The sequence below is a fragment of the Lithobates pipiens genome, unplaced genomic scaffold, assembly GCF_037356315.1.
Source record: "Lithobates pipiens isolate NorthernLeopardFrog02 unplaced genomic scaffold, aLitPip1_a1.2 Scaffold_22, whole genome shotgun sequence".
NCBI classification, from domain to species: domain Eukaryota; kingdom Metazoa; phylum Chordata; class Amphibia; order Anura; family Ranidae; genus Lithobates; species Lithobates pipiens.
In genome coordinates, this window is record NW_027507784.1 from 7,799,960 (window position 1) to 7,814,707 (window position 14,748).

Here is a 14,748-nt window from a genome sequence, read left to right on the forward strand (position 1 = left end):
CACACAGGAAGTGTGCTAGGGAAGGGCGGAAGACAACAGATGTACTGATGTCTAGCCCTTAGAACCTGCAAGCCAAAAGGGGAAAGAAACAAAGGTAACTGCCCCTCCTGGCCAGGAGGTGTACATGTCCGCCAGGGGGAGAAAGAGGAAGGAAACAAACGGCTCAAAACAGAATAAATAAAAAAAAACAAAAAAACCTGAAAAATATATCGAAACAATCTGCGTAACAAAGACTCCAATAATACAATTATAATCAAGCAAAAAATATCATAAACAACATAATAACCAAATTGTATAACTCATATACATATATATATATATATATATATATATATATATATATATATATATATATATATATATATATATATATATATATATATATATATATATATATATATATATATATACATATATATATATATATATATATATATATATATATATATATATAATGGATGAATAGGTATGAATAGGTATGAATTTTCTAATGTATATTTTAATTCTCAGACTACCACCAGATGAAGCGGATAAATTCCGCGAAACTAGTCGAGGAATCTCCAAAATGTACTCCTAGAACGGAACTCGATTATTATGAGTAACTGTACACAAGAAATCTGGGATACACTAGCTTTTTAAATATAATATGTTTCGCTGTATCAATATATTGTTTCTTGTTTGTGAAAAAAAAATTTCCTTGTATTAAAATTTGTACTATTTTATTATATATTTTCTGAGTTTTATGTATTGAATTAAGTGCCGGTATAGTCCAACATGCTTTTGGTATGGTTGAATTGGGAATTGGTATAGGGAGCTCTTTATCACATCTCCCCTACCTTCACAATTTTCAATCTACCTCCTTTCCCCTTGTAAGTCATATGGTGTTATAAAAATATTGCTGCTCCACACCATTGTGCCCACGGTCACCAGGCTTTTTGTGAATTAGCTAGTAGACCTGTGCTGGAGGCCATCATTGTTTCATAACTATAGTGAAGGTTTACCAAGTCAAGCGTGTGTTCAATGGTTGGTGCCCTGTCAGATTTCCAAAGTCTTGTTCGACTCAATCTAGCAGCCAAAAGGATATGTGTTGTAACATGAGGAAAGGGCTGTGGGCTGGAATCTATGTTGAGGTTCAATAGTGCAAAGTCAGCTAGTGGAGGTGTAGGGTGTTTTGTGTTATCCGATATTACTTGAAAAATGTTTTTCCGGTATTTTAGGACTCGTTTGCACGACCAAAGGATGTGCATCAAGACTCCTTTAGCTGAGTTACATCTCCAGCACGTATCTGGGGTGTTAGGGCTAAATTATGCTAATTTGGTAGATGTTAGATACCATCTGAGGGACAGTTTTTGGGTAAGTTCACATTGAGCAGAGCATTTTGTTTCTTTTGTAAATTGTTTGTACGGCTCGTTGTCATTGGTGTTCAGTGTATGTTTGCCCCAGTCGGTTTCCCAGTGAAAGTGGGGGTCTGATTTTGTGAAATGGAGTTTTTGGTAGAGGACATTATAAAATAGAAGATGGGTGTTTTGGGGAATTCCCACGCTTTTGGGTGTATCTTAAAAAGAGGCTGTGAGATTGCTTTCAATGCTTCACCTGGGTATATGTGAAAAGATCTGTAGAGGGTAGATTAAATTCCCTTTGGAGGAGGTAAAGGGGTTTTGATTGGAATCCTTGGAGTAGGTTTTGGATAGATGTAATGCCCGTTTGAGACTATTGGGTTAGGGGCAGATCTGGAGATAAATGGTGGAGAGATTCAATTGAGATTGGGATCATTGGGATGTTGGGAGTGGTGGTACCATGGTAGGCCAGCTGTTTCCATGCATTGGCTGAGGCTTTCATTGTAGGGGAAAGTGCTGATGGAATGCCAGAGCCCAAGAGTATGCTCATCAGCCACCAGTGTAGATATAAGATCGATGCACTTTCTATTTTACCCCACAGCTTTTTAGGATGTGGATGGAACCATTCAGTTAGTTGGTCCAGTACAGATGCTAAGTGAGAGTCTTCAAAGTCTATGGTCCCTGAACTGCCCGCTAATTTGTGTGTCCTGTGTTTTGAGCGTACATATATAGGTTTAGCACCCTTCCATATGCATTTATTAGGTACGGTTTGGAGAGATTTGAAGAAGGATCTGGGTATGGGGATGGGGAGTGTCCTGAATAGGTAAAGTATTTGTGGCAGTTAAATCATTTTAAATGCTGCTAGTCTCCCTGACCATGATAGTTCTTGTTTCGTGATGGATTGGGTGACTGTGTGCAATCTGGTGAGCAGAGGTTTAAAGTTAACTAAGAAGAGGTTTTTAATAGATCGCATTAATTGAACTCAGAGGTACAGTATAAGATGCTTTTATCAGGCCAAGCAAAATGGTATCGTATCTGTAGTAGGCATGGGCCAAACAGACCCTTGTTTGGTTCGCACCAGAACTTCCGAACACTGTGAAAGTTTGGATCCAAATAACGAACCCCATTAAAGTCAATGGGATCCAAATGTCAAAAAGCATAAGTGCCCATTTTGAAGGCTTATATGCAAATAATTGGGCATACAATGGATATAGGGGTCCGGGTCCTGCCCTGGGGGACATGTATCAATTAGGGCCGGGCGAATGGTTCGGCCCCAGCATAAGTTCGGGCTGAACTTTGGTTGTTTTCCGACATTCGGCGAACACCGAACATTATGCGGTGTTTGTGGCAAATTTGAAAGCCGCGGAACAAGGTTAAAGTATATGGGGCACTAACATTAAAAAACCAAAAGTGCTTAAATGCAAGTTATTGTCATAAAAAGAGTCCTGCCCCAGGGGACATGTATCAATGCAAAAAAAGTTTTAAAAATTGCTGTTTTTTTCGGGAGCAGTGATTTTAATAATGCTTAAAGGGAAACAATAAAAATTAAATATTCCGTTAAATATCATGCCTGGGGGGTCTCCTCAGTATGCCTATAAAGTGGCGCAGTTTTCCCGTATTTAGTACCACAACAAAATTAAATTTCTAAAGGAAAAAAGTAATTTAAAACTGATCGCGGCTGTAATGAATTGTCAGGTCTCGGCAATATAGGTAAAACTCATTAAAAAAAATGACATGGGTTCCCCCCCAGTTCATTACCAGGCCCTTTGGTTCTGGTATGAATATTAAGGGGAACCCCAAACCAATTTTTTTTTACAGTAAGTGGGACTTTTAAGATGCACTCATAAATTTGAGACACCAATTGGATTAACAGTATTATAATTTTATTTGATTATATAAAATATACTAGCCTGATTAAATGTAAACTTTTGTCTGCATAAACGAAAATATAACATCACAAAAATATATATTCCACACCAATTATAATATTCATGGTCTGCCACCATGGCCCACACCCTCCTAGCATCACACTCTTATGCCCCAAACACACGATCGGATTTTCCAACAACAAAACTGAGAAATTTTGTTTGAAGGGCGTTGGCTCAAACTTGTCTTGCATACACACGGTCACACAAATGTTGGCCAACAATTACGAACATAGTGACATACTATAGATGTACTACGTGTTTTTTCAGCTCTTTAGCGCCACACTTTGGGCTCCTTCTACTAATTTCGTAATTAGTAGAAGTTTGGTGAGTGTTGATTGATGCTTTTCAGTTGGTTTCTGAATGCCGATTGTCAACCAGACATGTTGTGGAATCGGAGGAGTGTTATTTATTATTGGCCTTGGAGTTATGGCTTTGACATTATTTTTTTGGTTGAATAATAATGGATTTGATTTGGTATATTTTCTATATTTTTGGATGCATAGAATGCACTTTTTTGTTAAGTTCTATTGGCAGATATCATGTCTAATTTTATTTGTTTTCTTTTTTTAATGCACAATAAAAAAATGATGGAGAATAATACTTGGCTGTGTGTTTTGTTTGGTAGTCAACAGTTACATTTTCAAAAATACAACATTAATTTGAGAAGGGTCACCAACATAGTTGTATCTTTGACCTTAAAAACTACGGGATAATGGTGTTGTGGTAACTTGCCCAAATAAAAAAAAACATAATAATATTATTCTTGACATCACTAGAAAAAAAGGCCTTTGAAAATTTATTTGCAATATCTCCGTCAGTATCACCAGCAAAGCAGCTTCATTATTATCCCATTAAAGGAGAAGAGAATTGTGCGCTGCATTTGGAGATTTTATAATTTGCCATGTAATGAATGTTAATTCTCCAATTACGAACGCTAGTTTAAAAGACCGACCGCTTCTGGCTCATCCTTGTTTCCGAGCATGCATGTTTGTACTCTGGACTTTTGTCCGACGGACTTGTGTACACACGCTCGGAAAGTCCGACAACACACATCTGTTGGCGGAAAATTTGAAAGCATGCTAGCCAACAAGCTCACATTCAACATTTCCCATCAGAAAATCTGATCGTGTGTACGTGGCATTAGTCTGGGGATGATGCCTAGAGTTTGGCGAGGTTAGAACGAAAAACTTCCAGTATTTTGAAAGGGTTGCTAGTATATGTGTCACATGCTGTTTTCAGTCTCATAGATATCGAAGGGCGGTGTAAAGCTCGCAGTGCCCGGGCCATGGGGATGTCAGGTTTATTTGCCCCGAGATAAGAGATATGTTGTCATTTACATAAGAGTTTATCTGCTAAGTCGGTAAGGAACAGATCGAAGTCGAGCCGAGCCTTATGAAGTTGAGATATTAGTGGTGGGGTTAGGGGTAGTTTGGAAATCAGTGTAACATTTGTTGAAGTTTGTCTCCAGTTTTCCCCTCTCGCTTATTGGATGCAGCCTGTTGGATCAGCTGTCCCCGAAACACGGGTTTATGAGCTTCCCACAATGTCAGCGTGGAAATGTCATCAGTAGCATTGTGGGAAAGGTATTCTTTATAGTTTGTCTCTACAGCTGAGGGGTGGGTGAGAGTGGAGTCATTGAGACACCAGGATTTATTGGGCATCCTAGGAATTGGGGAGGCGACAGTAGTACACACCATGGAGTGGTCAGTCCATGAAAAGGGGGTAATCACTGAGGAAATTATTTCTGGGACCATAGCTGTTGTAAAAAAAAATGTGGTCAATGCGAGAAAAATATTTATGGGGGTGTGAGTAATGTGTAAATCATTACGGGGTTAGCTTCACGCCAGGTATCCCAGGTCATTTATACCTGGTGAGAAGATGTTGTCAAGTCCGTCTGGCTGGATTCGTAGAAAGGGCGGGAGGGGACTTATTGAGGTATGGACAAATCACCTGATTAGAATCTCCGCATAGAACAACTGTTCCAAATTTATGCTTGTCTGCTACCTGAAAAATATGTGAGAGAAATGCAGTCGGGGGGTTTATTTGGAGTGTAATAAGACACAATCGTGATTGCAGTGTCTGATACATGGCCTGTGAGGATCAAGTAGGGGCCCTCTGGATCTTTGACTTGGGAAGCGAGGGTGAAAGGCATAGATCGGTGGAAAACGGTAAGTGTGCCGCACTGTTTGTTGTGGCTGAGGCTGAGTAAAATTGTGGGTAGGAGGCACTGAGGTGTTTGTGGGCGTGTTTCTCTGTGAACTTAGTCTCTTGTAGACAAATGATGTGAGCTTTTGCAGCTGCAAAAGAGTGTAGGGCCTTGGTACGCTTATGTGGGGTGTTGAAGCCTTGAACATTCAAGGAAAGGATATTTAAGGGGGGCCATAAATGGTGTGGGTTTTATGTGGTGGTGGTGGTGGTGTTATTAGATCCCAAGCGATGAACCGCGACTACCAGAGAGAAATAGAGAGGAAAGGGAGGAAGAATAGTGTGAAGAAGAACATAAAGAAGTTGTACAACCCTTAGAAATACTAACAATGTTGTTAACCACTTCAATACCGGGCATTTATACACCTTCCTTCCCAGACCAATTTTTAGCTTTCAGTGCTCTCACACTTTGAATGCCAATTACTCAGTCATGCAACACTGTACCCAAACAACATTTTTATCATTTTTTTTCATACAAATAGAGATTTCTTTTGGTGGTATTTAATCACCACTGGGTTTTTTTATTTTTTGCGACATAAGTGAAAAATAGTGAAAATTTTGAAGAAAAAAACACTTTTTTTAGTTTCTATGATAAAATTTTGCTAATAAGTCAATTTGGGCCAAAATTGATATGGCTACATCTCTTTGGTAAAAATAACCCAAATTAATGGATATTATTTAGTCTCTGTGAAAGTTATAGAATCTACAAGCTCTGGTGCAAATCATTGAAAATTGATCACGTCTGATCACACCTGATGCACTGACGGCCTATCTCATTTCCTGAGGTGAGTTTTTTGAAGTTGTAATTGTTCCCCACAATTCTTGGGAAAATTAAGATTTTTATTCACAAAATTGTCATAATAACAAGTTATTTCTCGCACACAGCATATACATACTTCCAATTACACCCCAAAATACATTCTGCTACTCCTCCTGAGTATGGCGATACCACATGTGTGTGACTTTTACACATCCTGGCCACACAGAGAGGTCCAACTTGCAGGGAGCGCCATGAGGTGTTCTAGGAGCATAAATTACACCTCTAATCTCCTAACGACCTATTACATTTGTGAAGGCCCTGGAGAACCAGGACAGTGGAATTACCCACAAAATGACCCCATTTTGGAAAGCAAACACCCCAACTGCTATTCTATGAGGCATGATGAGTCTTTTGAATGGTTCATTTTTTTCCACAAGTCTTCGGATAACGTGGAAGATAATTAAAATGTTTTGTTTTTTTACACAAAGTGGTCAGTTTATATGATATTTCCAACACATAGCATGTATATAGCAAAAATTACACCCCAAAACACATTCTGCTACTCCTCCTTAGTATGGCGATACCACATATGTGAGACTTTTACCTAGCCTGGCCACATACAGAGGCCCAACATGCAGGGAGTGCCATCAGGCATTCTAGAAGCATAAATTACACCGCATACATGGTTGGAATTTCCGACAGAAAGAGTCAGATGGGAGCTTTAGGTCAGATATTCCGACCGTGTGTATGCCCCATCAGACTTTTTCTGTCAGCATTTCTGACAGACTTAGATGGAGAACATGCTCTAAATTTTTCCGTCGGAAATGCTGACAGAGCTTATCCCGTTGGCAAGTCCCACCGTGTGTACGCGGCATAATTTCCCAACGACCTATTACACTTTTGAAGGCCCTGGGGCACCAATTTTGGAAAATAAACATCCCAACGTATACTCTATGAAGCATTATGAGTCTTTTGAACAGTTATTTTTTTTACACAAGTTACACAGGTACTCGGGTACTATGTTAAATTGTAAAGCTTCTTAGTAAATTAATCTCTACAGAAAACAGAACATTGCTTGAAATAGTTTATCCCTCAGCGTCATACAAGTCGAGTCAATTTAAAAATAAGTAAATGATTTTGTATTATCAGATTCTCTAAAAAAATATTCCTCCAAAGTTTGAAAAGGAAGGGATGTGATGCTGGAGTTCAATGAAATAGATCTAAAGTAAATTAAAGGTTAAAAAAATTCAAATAGAGTGCACTAAAAAAATAAACAATTATCACAATACCGTCTAAAAAAATATAATAAAAAAATGAATAATAATAATGACAGACAACGATTTGATGAATGTTGGTTCTCCAGCAGAATTACACTGAAAATAGCTGTCAGGGAACTCACCGTACGTATGCCCGTCCCCGTATAGCAGCAGTTCCCGTTCGTTCCAGGCGCCATGCGCGGTGTCTCCGTCAGAGGCGTACGAGTTCCAGAACGAACGGACGTATGCTAAACCGAACACGTGGATGTACGCCAATCCGAACACGCGCAAACTGAACGGATGTACGTCTTCACGCACGGACGGCCACTTCCACCAATCCTGGCTCACTTCCCCCTATATAAACAGGGTCCTGGCCTGACACCAGTGCTGGATCGTCTTCAGCTGTTCCTGTAAGACCTGATCATTGCTCCTGTGACCTTGCTCCTGAGACCTTGCTCCTGTGACCTTGCTCCTGTGATCTTGTTCCTGTGACCCGTTCCTGATACCCACTCTTGGATTCCTATCTCCTGGACTACCTCTGACCCCGGCTTGGACTTTCGACTTTGGCTTGTCTCCTGATTCGGTACCTCGTTTGCTTGCACGTTACCAGACCCCTTGCTTGTTCCTGATTACACACCTGTCTCTTGTTATTGTACCGCATTGCCTGCCAGTTGCCGATCCTGCCTGTTCCAGACACCTGCTGATCTTCCGGTGCCTACCTACGTAACCAGTCTACACCTCTTCTACCGTGAGGACCCAGCATCTCCAAGGCCTTCTACTTCCATCTGCAGGCACCTGCACCCTTTCGTGTCCTCACGCTCCCTGTTCCCATCTCCAGGGGCGTGGTGACCGGAACCGTGCGAGAGGCCACCCTCAGCAGTCTGACTCCGCTGTAAGGTACGTGACAATAGCATTCAAAAGAATAGAAAAAATAATTAGAAAAAAAAGAAATAAAAGAAAATAGTATTGCCTCTTTTGAATACTTACCTTATGGGATGTTGGTGCCATATGTTTATTGTATATGGTTCTGGAATTGTCCAAACTTTAGCCAAATTTCACAGATAATAGTAGATTTCTGTAACTTTAGATCTGTGATAATTATTTTTGGTATTTCCAATTAAAAAGAAAAAACACAAATTAAGATTCTTGTTATCTGGAAAATAATTTTTTTGGAGCAGACAAAAAAAATAAAAAAATGATGACTGCTGATTTTCTCTTCTTCACTGAAAATATTAATGGTCTGGTTGAGGCTCATTGTGAACTGGGTCAGCTCCACCTCTAAAATGTTGGGAGTGCAATAATAACATAAACTTTAATCTCCAAGAAACTTTTTTCAGATTTTTTGAATACGTTATAGCGGATGTCCGCCTGCTTCCGCAGAATGTTTTCAAAGTGATTTCCAAGTTCTGATTCCCAGAAATATAACAGTCCAACAATATAACAGGATTTTTCCTAAAGATACAGGACTCCTCCCATCAACTCCTGGTGAGGTTGGCATAGCTGGGCGCAAAAGAAGAGCCCAAGACAGTGCCCTGTATCTGGAGGAGGTTTTGATCTAAGAACATGAAGTAGTTGTGTTCTAAACAAAACTGGACGCTGTCCACTAAAAACTGGGCTTGTAGGTGTTGTATACCAGAATCCATGGTTAAACAATGGGAAATTTGGTTTGGAAAGTTTCAAATACAGCCCCCTGCACTGTGGCAAATCTTCGAACAAGGAGTGCTTCCATCACTAGTGATCAGTTTTTAGACTTCATCCCAATTCACTGTTCAAAAGAAAAAGGAATAAGAGACGAGGAAAAGAGGAGGAGCGAAAAAAATAACAAAATACGGTTGGTCACATACCAACCCAGACACCATAAAAATCTTCACTTTGTCTTTTCACATTCTTACTCCTCATGAAGCTTCTTTTTATAGAAATGTCTCAATTTTTACCCTTCTGACTTCCACACTTCTTTTGGCCTTTTTTAAGGACCATTATGACTTCATATGGAAACTAACTCTTAAATGTTTCTACAACTTGAAAGAATCCATGCTTACCACTTCTAAAAAACACATTCCACAAGCCGAGGACCTGTGGGATGAAAATGAGCTGTTGGCCCTGGACACACTTAAAGATCTTTGGTCTGGTGACACTAGTCACATTGACCTATTGCTAACCCCAGGTACAGATAGCTGGCCCATTGCAGATACTCACCTCAGACCCAAATCTGTATTTTACCTATGTCATGCCAAGGGATCCTTCATAAATACTTTTTACCAGCTTGTCTACGACATTTTGTAAATTTGCTCCTCTTCCTCCCTGTATAAATCATCCAAAATTGGACACAATCTTAATAGATCTGAACATTCATCACTTGACACCCTGACTAACAACATGGCGATAGTGATTATATAAGCTGATAAAGTGGGAGGGATTGTTATCATGAATCGATCGGACTACATCTCAAAGGATCATAGGTTGTTAGATGACAACACTTATTGTAAGTTCCCAGGGACCCCCCCCCTGAAAAAAATAGATCAGAACTCCAATGGCTCCTAGACTGGGCAAAAAAGAATGGGGTCATCAACCAAGAAGAGTTGGAGTTTCTTTTCAAAGTTGTTGTCAAAACACAATACTTTTATACTTTGCCCAAAATCCATAAAAATCCTTCCCATTCGCCTGGTAGACCCATCATAGCATCTATGGAGAGTCTCACTAATGGACTTTCCTCCTTATGTAGATGTTTTTCTTCAGCCTTTAGTGCATGCCCTACCATCTTACATCAGAGACTCCTCTCAACTTCTTGACACCTTATAACCATACACCTGGTTGTCTCTAGATGTACAGTCTCTTTATACTTCCATTCCTCACTATATTGGTCTAGCAGCCCTTTCCCATTTTTTACCCATGGATTCTGGTATACACCACCTAAAAGCACAGTTTTTAGTGGACAGCATCCAGTTTTCACATTCTTAGATTAATACTTCCTCCAGATACGGGGCACTACCATGAGCGCTTCCACCAACCTCACCATGGGTTGGTAGGAGGAGTCCTGTATCTGGAGGAACAATCTCTTTGCAAACCATCTGGTATTTTATGGGAGATATATTGATGATTTAGTTGTCATATGGGATGGCCCTTCAACAGAAATACAGTATTTTGTCCAATATTGCAACAATAACACCCCGGGCCTCTCCTTTACTCATGTTTGGGACAAGACCTCTTTGGTTTTCCTTGATCTAGAATTGAGTCACTGCAATGGTACCATAGTTATCAAGACACATTTCAAACAATCCTCTGGTAACTCGTATCTGCACTACCACAGTTGCCACCACCCCAAATGGATTTGTAACATCACCAAAGGACAAGTCACTAGGCTGAGGAGAAACTGCACTTCTGACTCAGATTTCCAAACCCAAAGTGTCCTTCTGACCAAAAATTTTGTGGGTAAAGGTTACAAGATGGGAACAATCAGTAAATATCAATCTGATTGTGCCCAGGCCACTATTATGAATAAAGACAGACGTCTGGCCTTCCTACCTGATATGGCATGTATTACACACTTTCATTGTAAATTCTGAAAAAATAAAAACATTAAGTCTTGTCACTGGAATATTTTTCTTTGTGATTTCAAACTCACCTCTGTTATTCTCCAAAAATAAAGATTAAAATATTAAAAATAAATTAGCATCAAGTAAGCCTTCTTGTAGGTGGCACTGATGAGGTGGCACTGATGGGCACTGATGAGGCTGCAGTGATATGCATTACTGATGGGAGCTGATAGGCAGCATTGATGGGTGGCACTGATAAGCGGCACTGATGGCACTGATTTTCGGCACTGATGGGCACTGATGGGCAATGATAATCAGGACTGATAGATGCCACTGATGGGTGGAACTGATGGCACTGATATGCAACACTGATGGCACTGAGTTGCAGCACTGATGGGCACTGATTTGCAGCACTGACATGGGGCACTGATGGGCACTGATATCCAATACTGATGGGCACTGATAGGCAGCACTGATACGTGGCACTGATAGGTGGTACTGATGGCACCGATGTACACTGGTAAGCAGCAATGATAGGTGACACTGATTGGGAAAACAGGCACCAATGATGGGCACTGATTGTCAGCACTGGTGGGCACTGATTGGCACAAATTGTCAGCACTGGCGGTCACTGTTGGTCCTGCACTGATAATTAGGACACTGGTGATCAATGCCCTGATCGTCAGTGTAGATATCCTCTGTGTAAATTTTCCAGTTTTTGTCTTTCCTCTCCTCATGCGCTGTAGGCATGCGGGGAGGATTACAGATAACCAGCAAATCCTGTTTACATCTGTGATCAGCTGTGATTGGATACAACTGATCACGTGGTAAAGAGCTGCCGTGATTGGCTCTTTACTCTGATCACAGATCACTGCTGATACATGCAGCAGGGAGCGCAGGCAGCGTTGGCATGGGAGGCTGTCATATGATGGCCTCCCGGCAAAGTTTGGCCGCTCTGTAGCCCTAAAGGTGTTCCTTGGATTTTGGGCCCCTCTGCGCATCTAGGCTGTGGAAAAGTCACACACATAGAATATCCCTATACCCAGAAGAAGCAGCAGAATGTGCTTTGGGATGTAATTGTAAGTATGCCTATGCTATGTGTGTGAGATATAAATTGTTAAAATTACAACTTTGTGAAATAAAATCACATTTTATTTACTTTCCTCGTTTTCCAAAAAAAGTGACAAAAACTCACAACTTAAAAAACTCACCATACTTCTTAAATACATTGGGCAGTCTAATTATCAAAAGTGGGTAATTTGGGGGTATGTGTACTGTCCTGGCATGTTAGAGTGTCAATAAATAAGATAGGACGTCAGTACATCAGGACTGATCCATTTTTAAATACATGTATCATAGTTTGTAGACTCTATAACCTTCACACAGACTAATATACATGCATTTTACCAAAGAAATTCAGCAGAATAAATTTTGGCCTACATTCATGAAGAAAGATTTTTAATTTGCCAAATTGTATAACAGAAACCAAGAAAAATCTTTATTTTTCAGTAGGCTCTTTTTTTCGTATAGGAAAAAAAAAAAAAATATTAGAGAAGAGTCAATACCACCTAAGAAAAGCTCTATCTCTCTCAGAACATATATAGAATTAATTTTGGTAGAGTGTTGCATGACTGAGCATTTGTCATTGAAAATATGTCAGTGCTGGTAACTGAGAAGTGGCCTGGGCAGTAAAGGATTGAAACAGTCCGGTCTTCAGGTGGTTAAGGTTTTCAATTTAAGGTTAAAGATTAAGGATTAAATATAAACTATAGACTCAAATGTCTCCCTCATTTATTTTATTTTTTAAATAAGATGTTTGTATGATGTTCACAATTTTAGTAAGTTCACAACAAAGGGTTTCATTAAACTCTCAAACCTCTAAATTAAACACAATTTACTTCACCTCAGTTATTCATATCTAACCACCAACCTCCCGGTTTAGAATCTTTCCAGTGTTTTAATAACAATTGCCATGGGTAGATTCAGGATTTACACACTTCTTGAGGCACCAAAAATAAAGACGTATTGTACCCCAGTCGGAGAATACACCGGAGAGCGGACATATTGTGTTATCATCCTTCACAGTGAATTGTATTCAATGTCTATTGATGACCCCCATACATTGCATATTTAAAAAAAAAAAAAGTTGATTTAAATGGATGAAATTACTGTGACACCATTATTTTCCATGGGAGATATTGTCTTCTATAGTTTTGTCATTTTCATAGAGTGGCTCTAGGAAACTTCTCTCCTTTTTTTTCTGTAGTTTTACTAAAATAAAAATGAAGTTTTTTTTGATTAATTAGAAAATTAGGATAACAATTTATATTGCTGTACATTTAAAAAGGTCCAAATTTTATATGAGGACATCTGGAGAACAAACCTCATCATTCTTCCCTGGATTATCTTTTCCCAAAAAATTTTTACTAAAACAAAAATAAAGTTTTCTTTGATTAATTAGAAAATTGGGATAATAATTTCTATCGCTGTAAATTTAATAAGGTCCAAATTGTATGTGAGGACATATGTGTGAGAACAAACCTCATCATTCTTCCTGTTATACCTTTTCCAAAAAAATAAAAAAAAATAATCTATATTTGTTCTTTCCATTTTTTCAACTTTCCACCATTTTATTGTTGGTTCTTTCCAGCATCACAACTTCCCATTTCAAACTTTTATAAAAGTAGAGAAACATCTATTAGTAAAATAAAACATGAAAAGGTAAAGATTTGAAAATTGAAAATCAGTTATTTATTTCTGAAAGGCCCGAGGCGAGTGTCGTTGAGGGATACATTAATTCAGATGATGCTTGATTTTCTGTAGAGACTTCCAGAGGATCCATGTTTTAAATTAATCTCAGATGAATGCAGAGCCAATCTACCCTCCTGTGTGCTCCATATATGTCAGGGGAGATTTCTGTATTATAAATGTAGATTTTCTGTTCTTTTCATTTAACTTTCCTCAGTAAAATATCTACATCAGACTTCTAGCACTGAGCTGACCCTTCCGGAGGAGCCTTCCCTTCCCCCCCTCCTCTATCAAAATTTACCTCTGCAAGGGGGGTTCACCGACTATATCTGGGCTAGGAGCTAAAACAAGGAAAATTCTTCATATTACCAGTCTGGCCATTCACAGGTATTTGTTTCCTTCATCATTTGTTTTTAGTCTATGTGAAAGTTAGCGAGTCCATAAGCTATGGTGATAATCTTTGAAAATAATCACACCTGATGTACTGATGGCCGATCTCATTTCTGGAAACACTAACACGCCAGGAAAGTACAAATACCCCCTAAATTACCCCTTTTATAAAAATAGACATCCCAAGCTATTTAGTAAGAGGCATGGCGAATTTTGAAGTTGTAATTTTTTTCCCCCAAATTCTTTGCAAAATTAAGATTTTTTTCTCCCATAAGATTGTCATATTAACAGGTTATTTCTCTCACATAATAATAATAATAATAATAATAATAAATTTTATTTATAATGCACTTTCCATCAAAAGACCTCAAAGTGCTACATAATTACAATAAAAACAAACAAACCGCTTAATTTACAAAACATTTGCTAAAAAGAAAAATCTTCAACCCCTTTTTAAAATTTTCAGTAGACTGAGAAACCCTCAAACTATCAGGAAAAGCATTCCACAGACGTGGGGCAGCAGCACAAAAGGCCCTATCTCCCATGGTTTTCAACCTAGTTTTTGGAATCTCTAAACAATTCAAATTAGTT